Raw genomic sequence first — 22161 nt, 5'->3', positions numbered from 1 at the left:
GCCTCCTTTATCAAAGATAAGGTGACCATATGTGTCTGGGTTTATCTCTGGGCTTTCTCTCCTGTTCCATGGATCTATATTTATGGGTTTTTTTGACAGTACCATACTGTCTTAATTACTGTAGCTTTGTAGTATAGTCTGGATTCAGGGAGTCTGATTCCTCCAGCTCCATGTTTCTTTCTCAAGACTGCTTTGGTGATTCACGGTCTTTTCAGTTTCCATACAAATTATGAAATTTTTTTTCTCCTTCTGTGAAAACTGCCATTGGTAGCTTGATAGGGGATGCACTGAATCTGGAGATTGCTTTGGGTAGTAGAGTCATTTTCACAATGCTGATTCTTCCAATCCAAGAACATGGTATATCTCTCTATCTGTTTGGATCATCTTTAATTTCTTTCATCAGTGTCTTATGGTTTTCTACATACAGGTCTTTCTTCTCCTTAGGTAGGTTTATTTCTAGGTACTTTATTCTTTTTGTTGCAATGGTAAATGGGAGTGTTTCCTTAATTTCTCTTTCAGATTTTACATCATTAGTGTATAGGAATGCAAAAGATTTCTGTGCATTGATTTTGTATCCTGCTACTTTACCAAATTCATTGATTAGCTCTAGTAGTTTTTTGGTAGCATCTTTAGGATTCTCAATGATAGTATCATGTCATCTGCAAACAGTGACAGTTCTTCTTCTTCTTTTCTGATTTGGATTCCTTTTATTTCTTTTTCTTCTCTGATTGCTGTGGCTAAAATAATAATAATAATAGTGGGGAGAGTGGGCAACCTCAAGTTGTTCCTGATCTTAGAGGAAATGGTTCCAGTTTTACACCATTGAGAACGATGTTGGCTGTGGGTTTGTCATACATGGCCTTTATTATGTTGAGGTAAGTTCCCTCTATGCCTACTATCTGGAGGGTTTTTATCATAAATGGGTGCTGAATTTTGTCAAAAGCTTTTTCTGCATCTATTGAGATGATCATACGGCTTTCTCCTTCAATTTGTTAATATGGTGTATCCCATTGATTGATTTGCATATATTGAAGAATCCTTGCATTCCTGGGATGACCCCACTTGATCATGGTGTATGATCCTTTTAATGTGCTGTTGGATTCTGTTTGCTAGTTTTGTTGAGCATTTTTGCATCTATGTTCATCAGTGATATTGGCCTGTAGTTTTCTTTCTTTGTGACATCTTTCTCTAGTTTTGGTATCAAGGTGATAGTCGCCTCGTAGAATGAGTTTGGGGTATTCTTCCCTCTGCTATTTTTTGGAAGGGTTTGAGAAGGATAGGTGTTAGCTCTTCTCTAAATGTTTGATAGAATTCACCTGTGAAGCCATGTGGTCCTAGACTTTTGTTTGTTGGAAGATTTTTAATTCGAGTCTCAATTTCAGTGCTTGTGATTGGTCTGTTTATATTTTCTATTTCTTCCTGGTTCAGTCTCGGAAGGTTGTGCCTTTCTAAGAATTTGTCCATTTCTTCCAGGTTCTCCATTTAACTGGCATATAGTTGCTTGTAGAAATCTCTCATGATCCTTTGTATTTCTGCCATGTCAGTTGTTACTTCTCCTTTTTCATTTCTAATTCTGTTGATCTGACTTTCCTCCCTTTTTTTCTTGATGAGTCTGACTAATGGCTTATCAATTTTGTTTATCTTCTCAAAGAGCCAGCTGTTAGTTTTATTGATCTTTGTTATCATTTCCTGCATTTCTTTTTCATTTATTTCTGATCTCATCTTTATGATTTCTTTCCTTCTGCTAACTTTGCGGGGTTTTTGTTCTTCTTTCTCTAATTGCTTTAGGTGTACTGTTTGCTTGTTTATTTGAGATTTTTCTTGTTTAAGGTAGGATTATATTGCTATAAACTTCCCTCTTAGAACTGCTTTTGCTACATCCCATAAGTTCTGGATCGTCGTGTTTTCATTGTCATTTGTTTCTAGGTATTTTTTGATTTCCTCTTGGATTCCTTCAGTGAACTCTTGGTTATTTAGTAGTTATTTAGACTCCATGTGTTTGTGTATTTTACAGATTTTTTCCTGTAATTGATATCTAGTCTCATAGCGTTGTGGTCGGAAAAGATACTTGATATGATTACCAAGTTTTTAAATTTACCAAGGCTTGATTTGTGACCCAAGATATGATCTATCCTGGACAATGTTCCATGAGCACTTGAGAGTGTATTCAGTTGTTTTTGGATGGAATGTCCTATAAATATCAGTTAAGACCATCTTGTTTAATGTATCATTTAAAGCTTGTGTTTCCTTATTTATTTTCATTTTGGATGATCTGGCCATTGGTGAAAGTGGGGTGTTAACATCCCCTACTATGATTGTGTTACTGTCAATTTCCCCTTTTATGGCTGGTAGCATTTGCCTTATGTACTGAGGTGCTCCTATGTTGGGTGCATAAATATTGTCAATTGTTATATCTTCTTCTTGGATTGATCCTTTGATCATTATGTAGTGTCCTTCTTTGTCTCTTGTTATAGTCTTTATTTTAAAGTCTATTTTGTCTGATAATGAGAATTGCTACTCCAGCTTTCTTTTCATTTCCATTTGTATGGAATATTTTTTCCATCCCCTCACTTTCATTCTTAATGTGTCCCTAGGTCTGAAGTGGGTCTCTTGTAGACAGCATATATACAGGTCTTGTTTTTGTATCCATTAAGCCAGTCTGTGTCTTTTGGTTGGAGCATTTAATCCACCTACATTTAAGGTAATTATCAATATGTATGTTCCTATTACCATTTTCTTAATTGTTTGAGGTTTGTTATTGTACATCTTATCCTTCTCTTGTGTCCCCTGTCTAGAGAAGTTCCTTTAGCATTTGTTGTAAACCTGGTTTGGTGGTGCTGAATTCTCTTAGCTTTTACTTGTCTGTAAAGGTTTTAATTTCTCCATCGAATCTGAATGAGATCCTTGCTGGGTAGAGCAATCTTGGTTGTAGGTTTTTCCCTTTCATCACTTTCAGTATGTCCTGCCACTCCCTCTGGCTTCCAGTGTTTTTGCTGAAAGATCTGCTGTTAACCTTAAGGGGATTCCCTTGTATGTTATTTGTTGCTTTTTCCTTGCTGCTTTTAATATTCTGTCTTTGTATTTAATTTTTTATAGTTTGATTAATGTGTGTCTTGGTGTGTTTCTCCTTAGATTTATCCTGTATGGGACTCTCGGCGCTTCCTGGACTTGACTATTTCCTTTCCCATATTACAGAATTTTTCAACTATAATCTCTTTAAATATTTTCTCAGTCCCTTTCTTTTTCTCTTCTTCTTCGGGGACCCCTATAATTCGAATGTTGGTGTGTTTAATATTGCCCCAGAGGTCTCTGAGACAGTCCTGAATTCTTTTCATTCATTTTTCTTTATTCTGCTCTGTAGTAGTTATTTCCACTATTTTATCTTCCAGGTCACTTATCCGTTCTTCTGCCTCAGTTATTCTGCTACTGATTCCTTCTAGAGAATTTTTAATTTCATTTATTGTGTTGTTCATCATTGTTTGCTTCCTCTTTAGTTCTTCTAGGTCCCTGTTAAACGTTTCTTGTATTTTCTCTATTCTATTTCCAAGATTTTGGATCATCTTTACTATCCTTACTCTGAATTCTTTTCCAGGTAGCCTGCCTATTTCCTCTTCATTTGTTTGCTCTGGTGGGTTTTTACCTTGCTCCTTCATCTACTGCGTATTTCTGTCTTCTCATTTTGCGTAACTGACTGTCTTTGGGGTCTCCTTTTCGCAGGCTGCAGGTTCGTAGTTCTTTTTGTTTTTGGTGTCTGCCCCCAGTGGGTAAGGTTGTTTCAGTGGGTTGTGTAGGATTCCTGGTGGAGGGGACTGGTGCCTGTGTTCTGGTGGGTGGGGCTGGATCTTGTCTTTCTGGTGGGCAGGACTGCATCCAGTGGTGTATTTTGTGGTGTCTGTGAGCTGATCAGTATTTTAGGCAGCCTCTCTGCTAATGATGCAGTTGTGTTCCTGTCTTGTTAGTTGTTTGGCATGGGGTGTCCAGCCCTGGATCTTGCTGATCGTTGAGTGGAGCTTGGTCCTAGCATTGAGACAGAGATCTCTGGGAGCACTCATGCCAATTGCCATTATGTGGGGCCAGGAGGTCTCTGGTGTTCCAATGTCCTGAACTCGGCTTCCCACCTCAAAGGCTCAGGCCTGACATCCGGCAGGAGCACCAACACCCTCCTGTGGGTTGTCAGTGAGCTGGGAGACAGTGGTCATCTGAGTGCATCCAAACCAGAAACCAGACTTTTTTCATCCTTTGTGCTTAGTCTAGTTTCACTTGCTCGTAGGGTACCACATTTGGAGGTGGTACCTCCACAGGTACCTGCACCAGGCACTTCAGATGAGAGTTCCTAGTGTGAAATGGCTGTGCCAGCACCTCAGCTTAGGCCGCTGCTTATGGCTCTTGGATTGTTTTTACTTTGTAAAGTGTAAGGAGCTGGTTGGATCTTCTTCCCACTGATCCTCACTCACTTCCTTGGGGTTTGACGTGTGTGTGGCTACAGGAAGGTCTGACACGCTCGGACTCTTTGGCTTTTCTGGATTCCTCTTGGCAGCCACACTTGGATTCCACAGGTCCAGACTACTGGTTTATTATCAAGGGTACAACCCAGGAACCCAGTCAGCCAAAAAGCAGAGATGCACAGGGCAACGTGTGTGAAGCTTCCACACACTCTTTCCAGGATGCAAACCTCCCAGTACCTCCACATATTCAACCCAGCTGCTCACCAAGACCCCCATTTATAGCGCTTTCAAGGGCAGTCTCCTTACATAGGCCCATAAACAGTTAAGCATGCTTGATTGAAAAATTGGCCACAGCTCTGCAGAATTGTTTAAAGCATGATAAAATATTACATATACTACATGATGCAAATCTGGAAATGTACCTTTGTTTATAAGTAAAAGTAAATATAAGGAAATACATCAAGAATATTAACAATATTCTCTTTGTAAATTAGGATTATAGGTATTTTATGTTTTCCTTTTTCTACTTTAAAAATACACTATAATAAGCTTGTATTACTTTTACAATTAGGAAATAACCTTATCACATAAGGAAAGGAAAATAAACCAAGAAAGACAGATATGCCAAGTTCAAAGATAGCCACTTGGAATTCTATTAAATTTTTTAAATTTTTAAATTTTTTTTTTTTTTTTTGTGGTACGTGGGCCTCTCACCACTGTGGCCTCCCCCACTGCGGAGCACAGGCTCCGTACGTGCAGGCCCAGCAGCCATGGCCCACGGGCCCAGCTGCTCCGCGGCATGTGGGATGTTCCTGGACCAGGGCACGAACCCTTGTCCCCTGCATCGGCAGGCGGGCTCCCAACCACTGCGCCACCAGGGAAGCCCTAAATTCCACTTTTAATCAAAGAAGAATCTGACTTAAGTTTTCAAAATTCCAACTCAAGTATTTCAGCATTCTAAGGTGAAAAGAAGCAACCTTGCTCTTTTATTCAGATGACAACACTAAACTAGTTACTCAGAGAAGACAATTATCTATCTTAATTTGAAATTTCCAGTAAACAAGAATCCACAACACTCTGTTCTAGTTCTTTAATAATCATTCTTCCTGCCAACAAGTGCTTATTTATTTCTAATCTGCGATTGCAGATCACTCTACCTTCTCCAAGCCCTGTATAAATCAGAGGTAGAGTTTATGAGACAGTTTTTTGTCATTCTGCACTTTTAGAAGTGACTTGACTACAAGACTATTTCATGTCCTGCCAACTATTAAAAGCCATGCATGTACTGGTCTCTGAAAATCAGAATGCATGGAACTCCTCTCGGCTCACCACCTTTTCCTCCCAGATGCCCCAGTGTCCTGTCTGTCTAGCACTATATGTCTGCAGCCTGGCTGTGTCAAGTTAAGATCATCAAGTCTTCTTAACTTCTCCAATTCAGGTGATGGTAAATTGAGATTTTGCTTACAGCTCGATACTCATGAGACGATGCAGCACAAAGATACTTGAGGTGAACATAATAAAAAGACAGCACTTTCTTGTAGTTCAAGTTTAGTGCTTATGGCAGCCTAGAGGGACACACACCTTATGTGAACACCTGAAGTTTAGAGGGAAAAAGAGATTCAGTTGAAGAGACCGTCATAGTTTATCATGGTCATTTGAGAAACAGATTTGGATCAAATCTTGCTCCCTACTGAAAGATCATATTTTACTGTGAGCCATTTTTTTTTTTTTTTTTTTTTTTGCAGTACGCGGGCTATCACTGTTGTGGCCTCTCCCGTTGCGGAGCACAGGCTCCGGACGCGCAGGCTCAGTGGCCATGGCTCACGGGCCCAGCCACTCCGCAGCACGTGGGATCTTCCCGGACCGGGGCACAAACCTGTATCCCCTGCATCAGCAGGTGGGCTCTCAACCACTGCGCCACCAGGGAAGCCCTACTGTGAGCCTTTTAATATTTCCTAAGTTAATTAAGCACCCTCATATGAAGAAAAGCTGCAAAAAAAATGGTTGAATTATGTAAATTATAAGAATTATATTTCTAGTCACTACTTGAAGTTATGTTATATACTTACATATTTACTTTCTTTATTACCTCTCTTTACCACAAGAATGTAAACTCTAAGAAGGGAGGAACTTTTATCTCTTATTGAGCAGTTTAACCCTGGTACTTGGAACAGTGCCTCAAAACAGTAGTGTCTACTAAGTAGAACTCAATAAGTAGTGAATGAATGGATGGTTCTTCCACAGTGAAACATTATTTGGCCATTAAAAATGATATTCAGATCAATGATCACTCAAAACTCCTCCTGATTCTGCACTGTAACAGTTTCAGCCCTATAACTTTAGTTCATTTATTTGTGTCCTGCTGTTTCATGTCCCTGATAAATGCAAACTACCTTACAAGGTTCTGCAAAGGATATGGAAAGACACAGAAAGAAGGACAAGCACTTATCATTTCCTTGGTAACTCTTAGAAGCATAAAAAGAGAAGCTCAAAAAGCAGGAAATGACAAAACCAGCATATCAGCCATCTGAAGACACTGGAATTTTCTGCAAGGAGCCTGTAAATCTGCATGCATACCAAGCATTATTTGCATCTGAAATACAAAATATACTATGTACGTATTGCCTTTCATTTTGCCAACTGTTGTATTATTGATATTTTTAGTTCCTGAATATTTGGTCATTATATATTTTCTCAATGAACGGTTAGTCAAAATCCAACTCAATCCCTGGGGACACCTGAAAAAAAAGTTAAACTATAAAGCATTAGGAACCACTATTAAGGACAAGTAATAATCACTTTTGGAATAGTACCTACTTAAGATGACAAGATTTGACTTAAACCTTTAAAGAGGGTGAAGAAGAGGAGAATTTTGCGCAATCAGATAAGAATATGAGTAAAGAAAGGTACAGGAGTAAGGACATGACCAAATCAGGGGCAGAATGACCAGTTTTTGTTTGTTTGTTTGTTTAAAAATTTATCATTCATTCATTTATTCATTTTTGGCTGCTTTGGGTCTTCACTGCTGCATGAGCGCCTTCTCTCTATTTGTGGTGAGCAGGGGCTACTCTTTGTTGCAGTGTGCGGGCTTCTCATTGCAGTGGCTTCTCTTGTTGCAGAGCACGGGCTCTAAGCGCACAGGCTCTAAGCGCACGGGCTTCAGTAGTTGTGGCACGTGGGCTCAGTAGTTGTGACTTGCAGGCTCTAGAGCACAGGTTCAGTACTTGTGGCACACAGGCTTAGTTGCTCCATGACATATGGGATCTTCCCGGACCAGGGCTCGAACCCATGTCCCCTGCACTGGCAGGCAGATTCCCAACCACTGCGCCACCAGAGAAGTCCCCAGAATGACCAGTTTTTGTTGAGCGTTAACCCTTAAGCTGACCCTGGCAGGCAGACTCACACTCTTACCCCAAAATTAGACCCTGCTTAAGGAAGGGGCAGAGAATAGAGCTAAAAGTCAGAGACAGTACTTCTCCAATAGAAAATAATTCCCTGAAGTTGAACCTGAGTTCTGATAATAGTTTTGATAATAGTTTTCTTGTAAATCTTGCTTCTTTCTGAAATTCTCAGTCAGATGTAGTCCAGTGAACACACAGAACATGAAATAGGTCTTGAAGCTCTTGTAGCTTCAGTGATTACACACGACCTGGGTGATAGATGTTAAAAGGCAAATAGTGCAGTGACTAGACAGTTTAAATGTAGATAAGATATTGCAATTAACAAGTTATGAAATTCAATCCAAATTTTTTCAGGACTGAAATCTTATTAATTGAATATAACTTGAAATCATAAGCCATCTGCCAGGACTTTTAAAACCTTTTGCCAAACACTGATTTTTATTCTAATTTTACTGCAACAGTTTCGAAAATCTAACTTAATTGGAATATAGACAGGAAAGGGGGAAAAAGGCCACTTCCTACAATTAGTTAACTCACTGCTCGTTTAACATTTCAGTATCCAAAAGACAATGCAGTATTAATAGGAAACACATAACAGAGTTATAGGACCACTAGCCACACATATAATAAGATTTTTGAAAAATAACAATTTAAAAAGCACTTTTGAAAAGTACCTTCATATAGCATCTAACTCTTTATAAGATGACAGAAAAAACCTGTCCATCTCTGCTTAAGTTGATTTTATTAAATTGACTAGTAACTTGGGGATTGGCTATTACGGCAGAGCTGGAGCTTGTAGACACGTCTAAAGGCTTTCCAAAAACAAAAAAAGAAATTCAATCCTATGCCAGTCCAATACCATGCAAGTCATACATCTGTGAGCTGCATTCAATCTTCTGGGACCACCAATTTGTTACCCCTATCAGCGTGAAGTATTCAACATCCTCCTGCCCCACTAATGTGAAATTTAATAGCTTTTGCACCCGTGACATCTCACCAGGATCCTAAACACTGGCCTTCACAAAATCAGGAACAGTTTAAAAATGTAAGACCAAGAGCTTATGAAATCCTTCCCTTATCTGGCTGTGAGTCTCAGGCCTGTTGCAAATAACAAAACTCCAGCTTTTGCAAGACTCATTAGCATCATTCGTGCACCATCCTCAACACCAATTGGCAGGGCAGCATCAACCATAACAGTTTTTGGAGTGTGGCCAGTCCTGTAGCAGCCAAGCTCAGCTGGCTGCATCCCAGCTCTGCAGGGTGTCTGAACATGCTGGCACGAAGGAGAATAGCAGGGTAGCTGAACACTCCAAATTATGAGCTGGAGAGAGGTGATTACAGGCTAAAGAGACCCTATACAGATTAGCCAAAGAAGAACTTCAAGCCACAACTTCTTACATGTCGGCTGTTGGAAAGTAACCGCAATAGACATAGTCTTAATGCAACAATGCAATAAGAAATAGCTCCTTTGAGTCCCAGGTATAGACAATCTAGGAAGGTCGGATAAGAGCCCATGCTTATTTCCATATCCCAGGTTTCCTCTGGTGTGCACATACAACTTGACAAAACTCAAATGTTTGCTCCTATCGAGGTCTCATTACTTTATCCTGCAAAATAACACTTCCTTTTACTCACTCAGGAAAATGAAGCAATAAATTAATTGAATGCAAGGAATCTAGTCACATGACCAAAATCAGCTAGCTTATACATATCACGGAAAAATAGGAACATTTGCTGAAAACGCATGAGGTAAACCAGGAAATTCTGACCATCTCTTCTGTATGGTCTGCTTTTGGGTGCACTTGCAATGTGAACTACCAAACTAGTAACTTGTCAGTACATAGCTTAAATTATTAATACGTGCATATGGTAGACTATATTTCACACAAAACTCTAAACACTACCAATAAAATTATTGCTAATTCTGAAAAAACTTTAAAGAGCATGATGAATTTTTTAAACATCTTTATTGGAGTATACCTGTTTCACATTGCTGTGTTAGTTTCTGCTTTATAACGAAATGAATCAGCTATACATATACATATATCCCCATATCACCTCCCTCTAGCGGCTCCCTCCCACATTCCCTATCCCACCCCTCTACGTGGTCACAAAGCACCGAGCTCATCTCCGTGCTATGCAGCTGCTTCACACTAGCTATCTGTTTTATATTTGCTAGTGTATATAGGTGATGCCACTCTCTCACTTTGTCTCACATTACCCTTCGCCCTCTCCGTGTCCTCAGGTCCATTCTCTACGTCTGCGTCTTTATTCCTGTCCTGCCCCTACGTTCTACGCAACCATTATTTTTTTTAGATTCCATATATATGTATTAGCATACGGTATTTGTTTTTCTCTTTCTGACTTACTTCACTCTGTATGACAGACTCTAGATCCGTCCACCTCACCATAAATAACTCAACTTAGTTTCTTTTGAGGGCTGAGTAACATTCCATTGTATATATGTGCCACATCTTCTTTATCCATTCATCTGTCGATGGACATTTAGGTTCCTTCCATCTCCTGGCTATTGTAAATAGAGCTGCAATAACATTGTGGTACATGACTCTTGTTGAATTATGGTTTTCTCACGGTATATGCCCAGTAGTGGGATTGCTGGGTCATATGGTAGTTCTATTTCTAGTTTTTTAAGGAAACTCCATACTGTTCTCCATAGTGGCTGTATCAATTTACATTCACACCAACAGTACAAGAGGGTTCCCTTTTCTCCACACCCTCTCCAACATTTATTGTTTGTAGATTTTTTGATAATGGCCATTCTGACTGGTGTGAGGTGATACCTCACTGTAGTTTTGACTTGCATTTCTCCAATGATTAGTGATGTTGAGCATTCTTTCATGTATTTGTTGGCAATCTGTATATCAACTCTGAAGAAATGTCTATTTAGGTCTTCTGCCCATTTTTGGATTGGGTTGTTTTTTTGATATTCAGTTGCATGAGCTACTTGTAAATTTTGGAAGTTAATCCTTTGTCAGTTGCTTCATTTGCAAATATTTTCTCCCATTCTGAGGGTTGTCTTTCATCTTGTTTATGGCTTCCTTTGCTGTGCAAAAGCTTTTAAGTTTCATTAGGTCCCATTTGTCTATTTTTGTTTTTATTTCCATTTATCTAGGAGGTGGGTCAAAAAGGATCTTGCTGTGATTTAACTCATAGAGTGTTCTATTTTTTCCTCTAAGAATTTTACAGTGTCTGGCCTTACATTTAGGACTTTAATCCATTTTGAGTTTATTTTTCTGTATGGTGTTAGGGAGTGTTCTAATTTCATTCTTTTACATGTACCTGTCCACTTTTTCCAGCACCACTTATTGAAGAGGCTGTCTTTTCTCCATTGTATATTCCTGCCTCCTCAAAGATAAGGTGACCATAAGTGTGTGGGTTTATCTCTGGGCTTTCTCTCCTGTTCCACTGATCCATATTTCTGTTTTTGTGCCAGTACCATACTGTCTTGATTACTATATCTTTGTAGTAGAGTTAGAAGGGAGACTGATTGTTCCAGCTCCGGTTTTCTTTCTCAAGAGTCCTTTGGCTATTCGGGGTGTTTTGTGTTTCCATACAAATTGTGAAATTTTTTGTTCTAGTTCTGTGAAAAATGCCATTGGTAGTTTAATACGGATTGTGTTGAATCTGTAGATTGGGTAGTAGAGTCATTTTCACAATGTTGATTCTTCCAATCTAAGAACATGGTATATCTCTCCATCTGTTTGGATCATCTTTAATTGCTTTCATCAATGTCTTACAGTTTTCTGCATACAGGTCTTTGGTCTCCTTAGGTAGGCTTATTCCTAGGTATTTTATTCTTTTTGTTGCAATGGTAAATGGCAGTGTTTCCTTAATTTCTCTTTCAGATTTTTCATCATTAGTGTATAGGAATGCAAGAGATTCCTGTGCATTAACTTTGTATCGTGCTACTTTACCCAATTCGTTGATTAGCTCTAGTAGTTTTCTGGCAGCATCTTTAGGATTCTCTATGTATAGTATCATGTCATCTGCAAACAGTGACAGCTTTACTTCTTCTTTTCCGATTTAGATTCTTCTTTTCTGATTTGGATTACTTTTATTCTTCACTTTCGATTTGGATTCCTTTTATTTCTTTTTCTTCCCTGATTGCTGTGGCTAAAACCTCCAAAACTATGTTGAATAATAGTGGGGATAGTGGGCCACCTTGTCTTGTTCCTGATCATAGTGGAAATATTTTCAGTTTTTTCACCATTGAGAATGATGTTGGCTGTGGGTTTGTCATATATGGTCTTTATTATGTTGAGGTAAGTTCCCTCTATGCCTACTCTGGAGGGTTTTGATCATAAATGGGTGTTGAATTTTGTCAAAAGTTTTTCTGCATCTATTGAGATGATCATACGGTTTTTAACCTTCAGTTTGTTAAAATGGTGTATCTTATTGATTGATTTGCAAATATTGAAGAATACTTGCATTCCTGGGATGAACCCCACTTGATCATGGTGCATGATCCTTTTAATGTGCTGCTGGATTCTGTTTGCTGGTATTTTGTTGAGCATTTTTGCATCTATGTTCATCAGTGATATTGGCCTGTAGTTTTCTTTCTTTGTGACATCTTTCTCTGGTGTTGGGATCAGGGTGATGGTGGCCTCATAGAATGAGTTTGGGAGTGTTCCTCCCTCTGCTATATTTTGGAAGAGTTAGAGAAGGATAGGTGTTAGCTCTTCTCCAAATGTTTGATAGAATTTACCTGTGAAGCCATCTGGTCCTGGACTTCTGTTTGTTGGAAGATTTTTAATTCCAGTCTCAATTTCAGTGCTTGTGTTTGGTCTGTTTTGTTTATATTTTCTATTTCTTCCTGGTTCAGTCTTGGAAGGTTATGCTTTTCAAGGAATGTGTCCATTTCTTCCAGGTTGTCCATTTTTTTGGCATATAGTTGCTTGTAGTAATCTCTCACGATCCTTTGTATTTCTGCAGTGTCACTTGTTACCTCTCCTTTTCCATTTCTTATTCTATTGACTTGAGTCTTCTCCCTTTTTCTTGATGAGTCTGGCTAAACGTTTATCAATTTTGTTTATCTTCTCAAAGAACCAGCTTTTAGTTTTATTGACTTCTGCTATCACTTCCTTCATTTCTTTTTCATTTATTTCTAATCTCAACTTAATGATTTCTTTCCTTTTGCTAACTTTTGGGGTTTTTTGCTCTTCTTTCTCTAATTGCTTTAGATGAAAGGTTATGTTGTTTATTTGAGATGTTTCTTCTATCCTGAGGTAGGTTTGTATTGCTATAAACTTCCCTCTTAGAACCGCTTTTGCTACATCCTATAGGTTATGGGTCGTCGTGTTTCCATCATTATATATTTCTAGGTATTTTTTGATTTCCTCTTGGATTTCTTCAGTGATCTTTTGGTTATTTGGTACTGTATTCTTTAGCCTCCATGTATTTGTATTTGTTACAGTTTTTTTCCTGTAATTGACATCTAGTCTCATAGCATTGTGGTCGGAAAAGATACTTGATATGATTTCAATTTTCTTAAATTTACCAAGGGTTGATTTGTGGCCCAAGATATGGTCTATCCTGTAGAATGTTCCATGAGCCCTTGAGAAGAAAGTGTATTCTGTTGTTTTTGGATGGAATGTCCGGTAAATATTAATTAAGTCCATCTTGTTTAATGTATCATTTAAAGCTTGTGTTTCCTTATTTATTTTCATTTTGGATGATCTGGCCATTGGTGAAAGTGGGGTGTTAACATCCCCTACTATGATTGTGTTACTGTCAATTTCCCCTTTTCTGGCTGGTAGCATTTGCCTTATGTATTGAGGTGCTCCTAAGTTGGGTGCTTAAATATTTACAATTGTTATATCTTCTTCTTGGATCAATCCCTTGATCATTATGTAGTGTCCTTCTTTGTCTCTTGTAATAGTCTTTATTTTAAAGTCTCTATTGTCTGATATGAGAATTGCTACTCCAGCTTTCTTTTCATTTCCATTTGCATGGAATATCTTTTTCCATCCCCTCACTTTCATTCTGAATGTGTCCCTAGGTCTGAAGTGGGACTCTTGTAGACATCATATATACAGGTCTTGTTTATGTATCCATTCAGCCAGTCTCTGTCTTTTGGTTGGAGCATTTAATCCATTTACATTTAAGGTAATTATCAATATGTATGTCCCTATTACCATTTTCTTAATTGTTCTGGGTTTGTTATTGTAGGTTTTTCTTCCCTTGTGTTTCCTGCCTAGAGTAGTTCCTTTAGCATGAGTTGTAAACCTGGTTTGGTGGTGCTGAATTCTCTTAGCTTTTGCTTCTCTGTAAATGTTTTCATTTCTCTGTCGAATCTGAATGAGATCCTTGTTGGGTACAGCAATATTGGTTGTAGGTTTTTCCCTTTCATCACTTTCAATATGTTCTGCCACTCCCTTCTGGCTTGCAGAGTTTCTGCTGAAAGATCAGCTGTTAACCTTATGGGGATTCCCTTGTATATTATTTCTTGCTTTTCCCTTGCCGCTTTTAATATTTTGTCTTTATATTTAACTTTTGATAGCTTGATTTATATGTATCTTGGCATGTTTCTCCTTAGATTTATCCTGTATGGGACTCTTTGCGCTTCCTGGACTTGACTATTTCCTTTCCCGTATTAGGGAAGTTTTCAACTGTAATCTTTTCAAATATTTTCTCAGTGCCTTTCTTTTTCTCTTCTTCTTCTGGGACCCCTATAATTCGAATGTTGGTCCATTTAATGTTGTCCCAGAGTTCTCTGAGACTGTCCCAATTCTTTTCATTCATTTTTCTTTATTCTGCTCTGTGATAGTTATTTCCACTCTTTCATCTTCCAGGTCACTTATCCGTTCTTCTGACTCAGTTATTCTGCTACTTATTCCTTCTAGAGAATTTTTAATTTCATTTATTCTGTTGTTCATCATTGTTTGTTTGCTCTTTAGTTCTTCTAGGTCCTTGTTAAACGTTTCTTTATTTTTTCCATTGCATTTCCAAGATTTTGGATCATCTCTACTATCATTATTCTGAATTCTTTTTCAGGTAGACTTCCTATTTCCTCTTCATTTGTTTGGTCTGGTGGGTTTTTACCTTTCTCCTTCAACTGCTGTGTATTTCTCTGTCTTCTCATTTTGCTTAACTTGCTGTCTTTGGGGTCTCCTTTTCTCAAGCTGCAGGTTCGTAGTTTTTTTGTTTTTGGTGTCTGCCCCCAGTGGGTAAGGTTGTTTCAGTGGGTTGTGTAGGCTTCCTGGTACAGGGGACTGGTGCCTGTGTTCTGGTGGATGAGGCTGGATCTTGTCTTTTTGGTGGGCAGGACCATGTTTGATGGTGTGTTCTGGGGTGTCTGTGAACTTATTATGGTTTTAGGCAGCCTCTCTGCTAATGGGTGGGGTTGTGTTCCTGTCTTGCTAGTTGTTTGGCATGGGGTGTCCAGCACTGTAGCTTGCTGGTCGTTGAGTGGAGCTGGGTCTTAGCGTTAGGATGGAGATCTCTGGGCAAAGTTTGGCCCTTTGATATTACACGGGGCAGGAGGCCTCTGGTGGACAAATGTCCTGAATTCAGCTCTCCCACCTCAGAGGCTCAGGCCTGACACCTGGCCAGAGCACCAAGACCTTGTCAGCCACACAGCTTAGAATAAAAGGGAGAAAAAGAAAGAAAGTTAAAAATAAAGAAAAATAAAATAAAGTTATTAAAATAAAAATATATATATTACTAAAAAATTTTTTAAGTAAACTAAAAAGAAAGATAGAAGAGAGAAACCAAACCACCAAAGAAATTCACCAATCACAACAGCACTAATAAAAAAAAAAAAAAAAATGGACAGACAGAACGCTAGGACAAATGGTAAAAGAAACCTATACAGACAAAATCACACAAAGAAGCATAGAGATACACATTCACAAAAAGGAAAAAATATATATATATATTTATAAAAAAAAAAAAGGAGGAGAGCAACCAAATCAATAAACAAATCTACCAATGATAATAAGCTCTAAATATTAAGTTAAGATAAACATAAAACCAGAAACAAATTAGATGCAGAAAGCAAACCCCAAGTCTACAGTTGCTCCCAAAGTCCACCGCCTCAATTTTGGGATGATTTGTTGTCTATTCAGGTATTCCACAGATGCAGGGTACATCAAGTTGATTGTGGAGATTTAATCCGCTGCTCCTGAGGCTGCTGGGAGAAATTTCCCTTTGTCTTCTTTGTTCACAGAGCTCCTGGGGTTCAGCTTTGGATTTGGACCCATCTCTTTGTGTAGGTCGCCCTCTGGCGTCTATTCTTCACCCAGACAGGGCAGGTTTAAAGGAGCGGCTGATTAGGGGGCTGTGGCTCACTCAGGCCTGGCAGGGGAGGGGTACAGAATGCAGGGACAGCCTGTGGCGGCAGAGGCTGGCATGACGTTGCAACAGCCTGAGTTGCACCGTGTGTTCTCCCGGGGATGCTGTCCCTGGATCGTGGGACCCTGGCAGTGGCGGGCTGCACAGGCTCCTGGGAGGGGAAGTGTGGACAGTGACCTGTGCTTGCACAGAGGCTTCTTGGTGCCTGCAGCAGCAGCCTTAGCATTTCACGCCCATCTCTGGTGTCCATGCTGGTAGCTGCGGCTTGCGCCCATCTCTGGAGCTTGTTTAGGAGGTGCTCTGAACCCCCTCTCCTCACACACCCTGAAACAATGGTCTCTTGCCCCTTAGGCAGGTCCAGACTTTTTCCCGGACTCCCTCCTGGCTAGCTGTGGTGCACTAGCCCCCTTCAGGCTGTGTTCACACAGCCAACCCCAGTCCTCTCCCTGGGATCCGACCTCCGAAGCCCGAGCCTCAGCTCCCAGACCCCACCCACCACAGCGCGTGAGCAGACAAGCCTCTCAGGCTGGTGAGTGCTGGTCAGCACCAATCCTCTGTGTGGGAATCTCTCCCCTTTGCCCTCTGCACCCATTGCTGTGCTCTCCTCCGTGGCTCCGAAGCTTCCCCCACGGCCACCCCTCGTCTCCACCAGTAAAGGGACTTCCTAGTGTGTGGAAACTTTTCCTCCTTCACAGCTCCCTCCCAGAGGTGCAGGTCCCGTCCCTATTCTTTTGTCCTTGTTTTTTCTTTTTTCTTTTGCCCTACCCAGGTATGTGGGGAGTTTCTTGCCTTTTGGGAAGTCTGAGGTCTTCTGCCAGCATTCAGTAGGTGTTCTGTAGGAGTTGTTCCACATGTAGATGTATTTCTGATGTATTTGTGGGAAGGAAGGTGATTTCCATGTCTTACTCCTCCATCATCTTGAAGCCCAGCCCCGAGCATGATGATTTTAAAGTCATTGAAGGAAGTTTCTAGGCAGAGCCTGGATGACCATCTGTCAGGTGGATTCCTGCATTGGATGAGGGCAGGGTTGGTGGGAAATGGACCTGATGACCTTTCTAGGTGCTGCCATCAACTATTACACAATACAGCACAGCACAGTCACTGAAACTTAGGTATGTATCGAATTTTCAAGAAACACAATATGATCCTATGGACAATTATGTTAGGGATGTAAATAGACTAGAAATGAATGTACCGCATTTAATTTTTAATTTATCTCAGGCAAATAATTTACTGATTCTAATATTGCAAAATGTTTTGGAATTACACCAAACATAACACAGCTGATAGTCTCCAGAAGTTGACATTTTAAGATATCAGGACATACAAATCACATTAGGCTAAATGTGCAATAAATTTACCACTACCCATATGGACGATGACATAGGAGTTGTATGTATAAAGTAAAATAACAAATATAGTTCAAATTATTTTCTTTTGGGTTTGAAGTAGATGGTGAGATTTCATGAAGCTCATTTATTGATAATTAAGTGCTACCCTAAGCACTTTACATCTGTGCTCTAGTTTACTCCTCACAACGCTAGGAGGTCCTGAGGCTAACAGGGATGGGGCAACTTGCTCAAGGTCACTGAGCTAACATGTAGCAGGCAAAGACTTGAACCTGCCTCAAAGGCTCTCTGATCTGGTGCCCCTCACCTAACACTAAACACTGTGCTTCCATTTCCCTCCCGTGTTTCCTTATTTGCAGGCAACACTGAAACTTCTGTTGCTGGAGTTTATACTGGTAAATGCGGGAGGAGGTTCTCTGAAGACTGCCTAGAAGACTAAGGCAAACTAATTTGAGTTTTTAAATGTGAATTGAACAAACCTGGCAGGGCTCTGTGAAGAGAGGTATATGTATGTTGCTACCGTTGTAAATGGGTTCAGTATTTCTGAAAGCTATCTGATAACTTGGAATGAGAGCTATAAAACTTTTCTTGCTCTTTGACTCAGTAATTTCCTTCTCTAGAATATACCCCAAGGAAATAACACAAAAGAAAAAGGTGACTTGTTCAAGATGTTCATTCAGGGGCTATTCGTGTTAGTGAAAACCTGGAAACAACCCGAATTTCCAGTAATAGGACAATGACTGTGCAAGCTCAACTACATAGAAAAAGAAGAAAACTTTATAATCTCTAAAAATGGCAAATGTAGACTACATTCACATGTGGACACATATGTAAGAAATTACTTTGAAAAGCAGAATACAAATTGGTATAAGCATAATCTTGTACAATCAAGTAAAACAGTATGTGCATAAACAATCACACAAGAGAATTGTGAATTTATAAAGAAGTATATCCCTCACTTCCTTTTTAAAACTCCAACAGTGAAACTGGCATATAGATTGTATTTAATAAAGACTTAGAGGGGCTTCCCTGGTGGCGCAGTGGTTGAGAGTCCGCCTGCCGATGCAGGGGACACGGGTTCGTGCCCCGGTCCAGGAAGATCCCATATGCCACGGAGCGGCTAGGCCCGTGAGCCATGGCCGCTGAGCCTGCATGTCCGGAGCCTGTGCTCCACAATGGGAGAGCCCACAGCAGTGAGAGGCCCACGTACCACAATAAAAAATAAAAAATAATAATTAAAAAAAAAACCAAACAAAACAAAAAAAACGTAAAGACTTAAATTATACACAGGTAATTTCTTAACTGAGACCTGACTGTATCTTACATGTATTAATGTTGTTATCAATAAAAGCTAATCTTTTATGAGGACTCACTAAGTGCTAGGTGCTTTTCCAAGTTCTTTCCTTGTATTTTCTCATTTAACCCCCTATAGCCTTAGGAGATACGTATTATTATTATAATCTCTCTCCTAAAAGGAGGAAATGGGAGCATAGAGAAGCTAAGTAACTTGCCCAAGGTTACACAGGCTATGGCCGAGATGGAACTTCAACCCAGGTAGACTCACTATCTGGACTGTATGTACCCATTATGCCACAATGTTTTCTCTTATTTGAAGAAAAGTTTCGAGATCTTGTTCTTTCCCATTAATCATTTCTAGATTTTGTTTTCTGCTTTTCTTCTTCATCACTCCTGTTTGGTTTACAATATATAGAATTCTTGCAGGAAAGAGCCAGATACAAAATTTGAGATAAAAATATTCTCCATCCAGTGTCACCTGCAAGAACACAACCTACCTGCCCTAAGTGGTAAGGGTTTTTTTTCCAAGAAGTGAGACTAAAGTAGGGTTTTTTAATCAGGTGAGGAAATCGTAGAGCTTGGAAAATAAAATGTTACTGTGGGCACATGGGATAATTACAGAGGAGAAAAAATATAACATTTGAGCAAGGAAATACTCAAATGAAGTTAAACCTAAGAAATAAATTGGCTTGGGATAACTGACAAATATAGAATAACATTTTGAAACTCTTTGGGAAAACGATAGTTTAAAAAAAATTTTATGTTTACAGTTGCCTAGTTTCTTATACTTTGCAAAGTATTTGTTAATGATTACTGAATTCTCATACTGTAGAATGGTAGACAGTCTAGTCGACAGAAGAGGAAACAAAGTCAGAGGTTAAGTGGCTCACCCAGAGCAGGCTGCTTGTCTCTAGCCAAGCTGGAGCTCAGTCCCAGCTCTCGTACTCAGTAGAGCTAAGCATTGATGCTGTTCAAGACAGGGACAAAGCTCTGTACATACCTTCCCTTTAAACCGTCCAGAGCTCATGAAGCCCTACATCGTAAGTATAAATCCAATGAGAAAAGTCCAGAAAACAAATATAACATAAATGGAATCATAGATGAAAATTAAATATACAATGGGATCCTCTTAAATGAAGGAGACAGAGTGAAAGCAGGACTAATATCTGTGTATAAACTCAACGGTTTGGGAGATGTTGTGGGCATGTGGCTGTTATGTTTGGAAAGACAAAGCTCAAATCCTTCTATCTAAGTCCTTATAAGAGGCACATAATTATAGGACTCTGTCATCTTCGGTACAAAATGCACAAAATAAAATTTTTGTTCTATCTGTACATCCCATGGAAACATTTGCATAGTGAATGAGGTAGACTACATTTTATACGTTCCTAAACAGCCTCACCTTCTCACCTGGCTCTGTCTTAGGGAAGCCTACACTTTCGTCAGAGGTCAGATCAAAGCCTCTTCAGATTCTTCAAGTAAGACTCATCCTCCCTTTCCTAGGCCCTCACAACATGTCCTAGAACATCTTACTGCTGACCTTGCCTTCTTCCTTGTGCAGTTCCCTCATGGCATAGCACATCTGGGATTTATCTTTGTCTCTTACGGCCCCAACACAAGTGCCTTGAACACTGTAGTTGATTATTGAATTGGTAAGACCTTGCCTGAGGTCCTATCACGCTCTAAGAGTTTATAAACATTTTCTTGGATCTGGGTTGTTCAAATTTGACCACACAAATGACCTCAATAAAGGATTCTCTTCACACTTAAAAAATCTTGTCTCCTTATAATCATATTTTATGTTGACCTTTTATACCAGAACATTCGCATTAATTTAATGCATTAGTAATCAGCACTGGCAAATAGCAACCTCATAGCCAGAAGGTTAAATTATAAAGTGTCTTTTATAATCAAGTAAGAATATGGCAGTCATCAAACTTAAACAAACTAACTTGAGATTTGCTTTTACCATAAATCTTATAAATAGTCCACCAGATTCTATTCAATATGAAGGTAAGAGATTCAAAGCCAGAACTTCAGCTCTTTGAAGGTCTCTCTTTAAAATGCGCTGGTGAATAAAATGCTGGTGAGAGAACTCAACATTTCAGAGCAAAAAGTACATCACTCTACCAAGGCCAACTGCTCTTCATGGACACAAATAATGTTCTTTTTATTAGCAATTTGGAATAACAATTAAAAACATTCATTTTATTGAGATTTTTATATAAAAACTGAGAAAACAATTCTTCACAGTAATTATGAAAATATGAGAAAGTGCTGAGCTTCTGAAACACAGTAATCTTCCTAACTCCCCTATCTTTCCCTGGGCCATGTGTGGTAGTGCTGTGATACTCAATTAAAAAGCTTATTTAGCCTGGAAGGGTGGGATAGGGAAGGTGGGAGGGAGGGAGACGCAAGAGGGAAGAGATATGGGAACATATGTGTATGTATAACTGATTCACTTTGCTATAAAGCAGAAACGAACACACCATTGTAAAGCAATTATACTCCAATAAAGATGTAAAAAAGAAGACAAGCCACAAACTAAGAAAAAAATTGGTATTCAGAATATATAAGGAACGCCTACAAATCTATTAGAAAAAGATTTTTTTTTTAAACCAAAAGCAAGTAGGTAAAAGACACAAGTAGATATTTCACAAAAGAGAAAAAACACACGGCCAATAAACATATGGAAAAAACAAAAAAAAGAACCACCTCATTAGTAATCAGGAAAACAAATTAAGATTCCAATGATATATCCTTTTATATCCACCTGATTCCACCCCTACCCCCCAAAATAGTTGATAATACCAAGTGTTAGTAAGCTAGAACTCTTTAAGCCCTACTGGAGGGAGCATACATTGATTTAACCACTTTGGAATACTAGCACTATTTGTAAAGTTGAATATTCACATAGCCTATGACCCAGCTGTTCCACTTGTAGGTATGCCAAGATATCCAAAAGAATATTTAAAGTTTATATTCTCTCACCCCCAAAAAAGACTGGAAACAACCCAAATATCTGTTGAAGGAAAATGAAATGAATTTTCATTTTGAATACATAGTCACATGATGGAACATTACACAGCAATGCAAACAAGAGAACTACAGATACATATAACAACATGGATGAATTTTAGCAACGTCATACTAAGTAAAAAAAGCAACTTGTAGAAGATTACATTATAATACCATTTGTAAAAAAACTCCAAAACAAGCAAAATTAATCACTATGTTGTTTAGGGATTGTAAATATTAATTATTTTTTCATAAAGCAAAGGAATATCAATGAAAATTTAGTTTAGTGGTTATCCTTGGGTGTGGTAGAAGGCAGGGAAATGGGTTAGAAAAAAAGCA

At 39.1% G+C, this 22161-nt stretch overlaps 1 protein-coding gene across 1 annotated transcript in view; it reads right to left on the bottom strand.

Annotated features, from left to right (window-relative positions):
* Positions 1 to 22161, bottom strand: part of PDE11A (phosphodiesterase 11A) — a 415741-nt gene that overhangs the window by 340783 nt on the left and 52797 nt on the right. The window lies entirely within an intron of this gene.

The sequence above is a fragment of the Monodon monoceros genome, unplaced genomic scaffold (genome assembly GCF_005190385.1).
Source record: "Monodon monoceros isolate NGI ecotype Baffin Bay Population unplaced genomic scaffold, NGI_Narwhal_1 Super_Scaffold_16, whole genome shotgun sequence".
Taxonomy (NCBI): domain Eukaryota; kingdom Metazoa; phylum Chordata; class Mammalia; order Artiodactyla; family Monodontidae; genus Monodon; species Monodon monoceros.
Note: the sequence above shows the minus strand (reverse complement) of the source record. Positions and strands in the feature narration are given on the sequence as shown.